This window comes from Ipomoea nil, unplaced genomic scaffold (assembly GCF_001879475.1).
Source record: "Ipomoea nil cultivar Tokyo-kokei standard unplaced genomic scaffold, Asagao_1.1 scaffold0465, whole genome shotgun sequence".
Lineage (NCBI taxonomy): Eukaryota > Viridiplantae > Streptophyta > Magnoliopsida > Solanales > Convolvulaceae > Ipomoea > Ipomoea nil.
Window position 1 is genome coordinate 2906179 of NW_017616893.1, and position 7821 is coordinate 2913999.

Below are 7821 nucleotides of genomic sequence, written 5' to 3' on the forward strand. Positions count from 1 at the left end.
TTGGGGCAAACAAATAATACCCGGAGTATTCGGGTTGTCGAACCACAGAGAGGTGGTGTACTAATCACTAGCTACTAGGTTACTCATATGAAACTAATCCGAACAAAACTTGAAGGTTGATTGATTATATAAAATAATAAGCAGAATAAAATAAGTAGCAAGGTTTTGTAGACAATAGAGCAAAATAGGATTCTTGGGATCACAATGTTTAATCACCTAGTGCCAATTAACGTTTGTAATATTTGGTTTGGAATTAAGATTTGTATGGGAATGCAAAGTGGAATCGAATTACTCCCGTAATCTCTATTCCTAGTGAATTTCCACTCCCATGGCTTAAACACCCAATAAGATCAAAGATCAGCATTCAATTATTCCTAATTACTACCATCTCCGGATGAGCAATAATCTAGAATAAACTTCCCCTAATAAGTTCCCCTTTCCCAAGGACCAACCATTAGGTGCAATCGTGTGTGCCCTAATTTATGCCCCAACTCCCATTGGTGACACAAACATGACTGTGAAGCTAGTAATTTAGGCCTTTAACTACCAACAACAACAGATTAAAACAAGATTGCAACACAAATCATAAAACCAAACATAAATATATTAAGAAATTAACGAACTAGGCACATAGGTTCATAAACAAATTCACCCAAAAATCCCTAAGGAATTTAGCCGAGCATGGCTAAATTATACATAGCAAATATAAATAAAGGATTACAAATCATCAGAAGAGTACAAGAATTAACCAAGCGATTCTCCCAAATCTCCCTAGCTTCCTCCTTGCTTCCAAAGACGACTTGAGCCTCTCGATTTCTCTCTTTCTTGTCTACAAAGAACTCTCAAAATCTCTCGGTGTCTTCTTAGGGTTGAGGAAGGAGGATTTTATAGTGGGTACAAAGTTGAGATGAAATAGGAATCTTGTACCAAATTGGACTCAAATTCTAATTCCTATATTTAAATAAAGAAATTGCCGTCTTTAATGATATTTAGAATTTGGAAGATTCCTTGAATTGCTAACTTTTAATATGGAGATATGAGCCTTGAAATCCGTGCAATTGATATTAGGAAAAGAAATCTCGCGCTTGAATTGAATTTTGCCCAGCTGCGCCACTTTAGGCGTCTGTTTTTATCCCAGAAATAGACGCCTATTCGCTTGTATTGAATTTTGCCCAGCTGCGCCACTTTAGGCGTCTGTTTTTATCCCAGAAATAGACGCCTATTCTCTCGACGCGTCGAGAATTTTCTCCAGGCGTCGAGACTTCCTGTGCGCAAATTAGTTAGCTACTGGAAAATTTCGACGCGTCGAGTCCACTGGGCCCCGAACTCATCCAAAATTGCTCCAAACTCATCCTTGAACTTCCCTTGCTCATAGAATTGACCTACAATGGTTCAAAAACACTAACAAACACCGTAAAACATTCAAAACAAGTACGAACCATAATTAAATGATAATAGCAAGGAAAACCTGTATTAAATAAGCAAAATTAAAGAACTTAATTACTATGATGATTCAAAATAACCATAAAAACAAGCACAGATGTGATAACATCAGTCGACCGGGGGCCTCACTGCGTGCTCATTTCGAAACCGAGCAAATTTTGCCTGGAGGTTATGGAGCAGTCCTCGGGTCTTGTTAAGCTCGGTTGTCTAGGCCTGGGTCGTCTCCCGGGCGCGTCGTCGACGATGCGATCTCGACCCACTGTGCCCGGATGAAGCCTCCTGACTAGCCTCTTGCATCGGCACATCTACTGAGCGCCGGCTCGGGTCCTGCGGTCCCAATCGTTGCCGCATTGCTGGTCGGAGGCGCTCAAATGCTACTGCCCGGTTGACTTCCTCGGGGTCTCCCGCTTGGGCTTGAGCCTCCGGTTGTGCTTGTTGAGCCTGCTGATGGGGTAAGGACCCCGGCCCAAGAGATGGGGGCCCGAAGAAAATAGAAGTGGGCCAGCATCGAGAGGAGCCCAAAGAGCAGTCAGGTCGAGTCCAGGAGTCGGCCGAGGCCCAAGCCCAGGAAAGGACCCGGCTCGAGGAGCCGTTGAGGGCATTAAAGGGGTTCCTTTAAAAGAGAGCCGTTGAAGCATTAAAGACAGGACCCGGTCGGGCTATTACTAGCCTAGGAGAGCCGTTGGTCGACCGAGTAATAGCGTCCAACGGCTCCATATCTTGATTAGCCTTGAAGTCGGCCATTAAGGGCCTTCAAGTCGGCAGAGGAGGAGCCACTATATAAAGGCTCCTCCATTCTTGTAAAAGGTAGACATTTTCGGACACCCGGAAGAGGGGAGAATAACAAAGAATTTCCAAGCACTAACACTGTCCCTGAGTTAGACATATAAATTATTGAGAGGTGTATCCTCCGACCAAAGGTTGTGTTGGACCTCCTTGGGCCCGAAAACCCTAAAACCATCACTGGCGCCGTCTGTGGGGATCGAAACGAAGAGTCACGTGTCCTCTTGAGTGAGGCGAGTCCGAGGAAAAACAGTCGAATCAGGAAAACTCCAGACATGGCGGGAAGCGAGGAACAGTCGAGCCGTCACGACAACGGACGGGAGGCCGACCTGAGAAGCCAGCTGAATAGGAGAAATGCTCGGAGCCAAGAAAACGAGACGACACCGCCGCCGACGCCGCAGATAAACCCGTAATTACCTCAGGTGCTGCTCACCCCGGAGCAGTTACGCGCAATCGGGCGCGCCTGCGCCGAAGCGAGCCTAGGAGTGAGTGAACAGTCCATCACTCGCCAGCCGCAACGCGAGTTGCAACCGCCTCAGAGGCCCGACAACCGGCAATTGAGCCGACGGGCTGAAAGCCAACCGGTACAATCCGTTCATTCCTGGCTAGGTCCCAGCGTTGAGCGTCGGTCGGCAAGGGAACGATTAGGCCGGAAGGAGCCCAGTCGTACCCCGTTAGCCGCCCGCGACCGACAAGCTGCACGAGAGAAGAGCCGAACCAAAAGAGCCAGGACTGAGACTCGTCGCGTGGAGAAACCTCCCCGCAACCCCGTCCAACCGGCTGAGTCTGAAGTCGGCGAAAGCACGGAATCCACGGGAAATCGCACCCGGGAGAGGGTCGAAGTGGCTAACCTAGTACAGGAGGTGCGAAATCTGAAAGAACGGATGGAGGGAAAAGCCAAATCCCCAGGACGTACGTTGCTGACCGCCTTACCCTTCTCAGACGAGGTTATGGCTTTTAAGATACCGAGTGACTTCAAGTTCCCGGAACAAGCCACGTTCGATAGAACCGGCGATCCCCGCGAGCATTTGCTGAGCTATCAGGCCAAGATGCAGGTTTTGGGGGTACGAGACCCGGTCATGTGTCGTGCTTTCTTACCCACGTTGAAGGGGTCAGCACAAAGGTGGCTGGTGGCGCAGCCCTCAGGGTCGATTCACAACTTTGAAGAGCTGGCAGACCGCTTCATGAGCCATTACGCCGCTAATATTAAGCCACAAAAGGACCTAACTCACTTGGGTGACATCCGTCAAGACGAAGGCGAATCTTTGAAAACCTATCTGGCCCGCTGGCAGAAAGAAATCCAGTCCATAGAAGAGATCGAGGACCAGACGGCGCTCACCTTCTTCATCGAGTCGCTGCGGTCCGGCCAGCTGTACCGAGACCTGAGGGACAATCGGCCGGCCACCTACGCAGAAGCCATTCATATGGCCAACAAGAGGGCCAATACGGAGCAGGCTATGAAGTACAAGCGACAGCGCGAAGTCGGCGGATCTGCCAGCGGAAAGAGAACGCGAGCGAAAGCCAAAGAAAGGCGCCCGGACGTGGCTCGGCAACCCGAAGTTAGACGGCCGTACGACCGACCAGTGGTCCACGCCTATCGGCCGATTCCCGAGCGTCCGGTCCACGAGGTACAAGCGGTTGCCCCGCCTCCGCCTCCGCCGACCGACGATCGCGCGACAAACGAAGAGATGGGTAAGAACGCTAAGTATTGTCGTTATCATAAATCTTATACCCACAGTACGGAGGAGTGCTTCTACCTGAAGAAGATCATGGAGGGCATCATCCAGCAAGGAACCCCGCCTCCTAACCAGTGGAGGCGGAGGCCGGGCAGTCGAGGGGATGAGGAACCCGTCGCCGTTGCCGAAAGCAGTCGAGGCAAACAGCCGGTTCCCGAAGAGGAGGAGGCTCAGTGGCGCCAAAAACCGGTTATCAACATGATAGTCGACGGGCCGGAAGGTGGCGATTCAGCGAACACCAGAAAAGCTTGGGCTCGGCAGTTGTACGTCGGGACAGTGTACGGGCGTGAGGAGAACTCCAAAAAGGTGTGTCGAGAGCCTACCGTGTTCACCGACAGAGACTTACCAGCCAGAGAAATACCGCATCGAGATGCGTTGGTTATAGCCATGGACGTCAACGGCTATCCTTGGCCGATCGGGTTCAGCTGTTCTCGACCTGGCCTGCTCGCATAACGCTGTTCAGCTCTCGACCTGGCACTGGGAAACTCAGCATGAAATTTATTGTGGTAGACCTGGCCTGCTCGCATAACGCGATCCTTGGCCGACCGGGTCTTGAGGATTTAGGAGCCTTGATCTCAATTGAGCATCTCTGCCTGAAATTCCGCACACCGAATGGAGTAGGCACGGTGCGTTGTGACCGAAAGGTCGCCCGCGACTGCTATCTGCAGGCATGCAGAGGGATGGGCAAACGCGAGATGCAGATCCAGAAGATCACTGAGAGGCCCCCGAAGAAGACGATACTACCTCGCCCAGAGCCTGCTGTCGAGTTGGAGGAAGTCGAGATCGACTCTGCATGGCCGGACCGACGGGTCCGAATTGGAGTCGGCCTCTCCGAGACATTGAAAAAAGAAATTGTAAAGGTGCTCCAGGAGCACCGGACGGTTTTCGCCTGGGGCCCAGAGGACATGCCTGGCGTCGACCGATCAATCATATTGCACAAACTCGCCGTAGATCCGGAGCACCGACCGGTCGTACAGAAGAAACGATACCTAGCCAACGACCGGAGGGAATTTGTGAAGAAGGAAGTTGGCACGCTACTAGCGGCCGGGCACATCGGCGAGGTTAAGTACCCGGAGTGGTTGGCCAATGTGGTCCTCGTACCCAAGCCCCCGGCGTGGCGAATGTGCGTGGACTACACCGACCTTAATAAGGCTTGTCCGAAAGACCCGCTTCCCCTACCTCGGATCGACCAGTTAGTCGACGAAACGGCCGGGTCGGCGCTACTGAGTTTCATGGACGCCTTCAGAGGGTACCACCAAATATTTATGCACCCGGCGGATGAGGAGAAGACCGCCTTCCTGACATCGGACGGAGTTTACTGTTACCGAGTCATGTCCTTCGGACTTAAAAATGCCGGGGCTACGTACACCCGAATGGTCGCCCGGTTGTTCCAACATCTGCTTGGGAAATCGATGGCTGCGTACGTCGACGATATGCTCGTCAAGAGCCGGGAGGAGGATAAGCATGCGGAGGAACTGGCCGACTGCTTCAAGGTAATGATGAAATACAACCTTCGGCTGACCCCAAAAAGTGCGCGTTCGCCGTCCAAGGTGGCAAATTCTTGGGCTACATGGTCACCAAACGAGGCATCGAGCCTAATCCGGAAAAAGTACAGGCCATCATCGACATGCAGCCTCCTACAACCGTCAGGGACCTACAACGGCTGACTGGCCGATTGGCCGCCCTTAGCCGCTTCTTGAGCAAAGCGGCGGATAAGACCGTACCTTTCTTCGAAGCCATGAAGAAGAAGGAGGGATTCGCTTGGACTGCCGAATGCCAACAATCGTTCGAGGAGTTGAAACAGTACCTCTCAATGCCCCCAGTGCTGTCTACCCCCCAGGTGGGCGAGCCTTTATTCTTGTACCTCGCCGCCTCAGCCAAAGCAGTGAGTTCGGTGTTGGTCCGAGAGGAGGACCGAGTCCAGCACCCGGTTTATACGTAAGTCGCTCGCTGAAGGCCGCTGAGACGCGGTACACCGTTCTGGAAAAGATTGTGTATGCATTGGTAGTCACCGTGCGCAAGCTGGCACCCTATTTCCAAGCCCATACCGTTCGAGTTTTGACAGACCAGCCGCTCGGAAGCGTGCTAAGAAACCCCTTGTCCTCCGGCCGACTTGTAAAGTGGGCCGTAGAGTTGACTCAGTATGGGATTGAGTACCAACCCCGGCCTTCCATTAAGGGTCAAGCTTTGGCCGACTTCCTGGTCGAATGCACAGCAAGTGAGGAATAAAAAGAACACGCCTCGGAGAGCTGCCCAGGCGAGTGGTGGGAAATGCACGCGGACGGCGCATCGAGTCGACAGCACTGTGGAGGCGGTGTCATGCTCATCACTCCGGAAGGATTCCGGCTATATTACGCTCTGAGATACCGGTTCTCGACATCAAATAATGAGGCCGAGTACGAAGCGGTATTAAACGGCCTCCGACTCGCCAAGGCCCTGGGAGTCGAGCGGCTGCGAATCAAGACTGACTCCAGATTGGTAGTCGGACAGATCTTGGGTACGTGTGAAACTAAGAATGCGAGGATGGTACTATACAAAGAGCATGCGGTCGAAATGTTAAAAGGGTTCGGGGCTTACGAGATAGAGTACATACCCCGAGCGGACAACATGGAAGCTGACTTATTGTCCAAAATTGCCCTGGAAGGGGTACCGGACCACCTGATACAAATTTGCCAGGAGGAGGAGCTACATCGGCCGAGTGTTGGAGAGACACCACCGGAAGTCCAGCAAGTAGATATCGAGGAATGGGATCGAGGAAAAAATCCCGAAATGTTCTGGATAGAGGATATCCGGCGATTCGTAGAAAAAGGCGAGTTGCCGGAGGACCCGGGAGTCGCCGCGAGAGTTCGGCGAAAAGCCCCTTCCTTCCGGATCATCGACGGACAGCTATACAAACGGTCGTTCGGAGGACCCTTACTAAAGTGCCTGCTTAGACCTGAGGCCGAGAAAATAATAGACGAAGCTCATAGAGGCATTTGTGCCGCGCACCAGGGCGCCCACACGCTCGCCCGGAAGTTAGTCGTCCAGGGGTATTATTGGCCGACCATGATGCGAGACTGCATCGAATGGGTGTCCAGGTGCGGCGTCTGTCAAGCATTCGCCAGGAAAAACACCCGGCCGGCCACCTTTTATACACCGGTCACCACTGCTATCCCCTTCGCCAAGTGGGGAATAGACTTGTTGGGGCCATTGCCCGTCGCCCCGGGAGGTCTGAAGTTTTGTGTCGTGGCTATCGACTATTTCACCAAATGGGTCGAGGCAGAACCATTGGCTACCATCACTGAGTACCAATGTCGACGTTTTCTGTGGAAAAGGGTGATATGTCGCTTCGGCCTGCCCGAGCACATCGTCAGCGACAACGGGCGACAGTTTGACTGCCAGGCCTTCGCTGATTTCTGCCGCCGACACGGTATCAAGCATACCAAGGTCTCGGTGGCGTACCCACAAGCCAATGGGCAGGTCGAGAATGTGAATCGAACGTTGGTCGATGGGATCCGGAAGAAGCTCGAAGACGTTCGAGGAAGTTGGGCGGACGAGCTTGACCGAGTCCTATGGGCTTATCGCACTACCCAGCGGCGAGCGACGGGGGAGAGCCCGTTCTCGCTCGCATACGGCTTCGAGGCCAAGGTTCCAGTCGAAGTAGTCGAGCCCACCCACCGGGTTCGCACCTACTGGGATGCAGAGAACGAAGAGAATTTGCGGATCGAGAAAAATTTCCTAGAAGAAAGGAGGGAAGCCGCGAGTGCACGGATGGTCGAGTACCAGCAGGCGGTGAAAAGATATCGCGACCGGAGGACTCGCCCGCGAACCTTCCAGGTTGGCGACCTCGTGTTACGCGATCGACAGGCCAGTCAGCCCA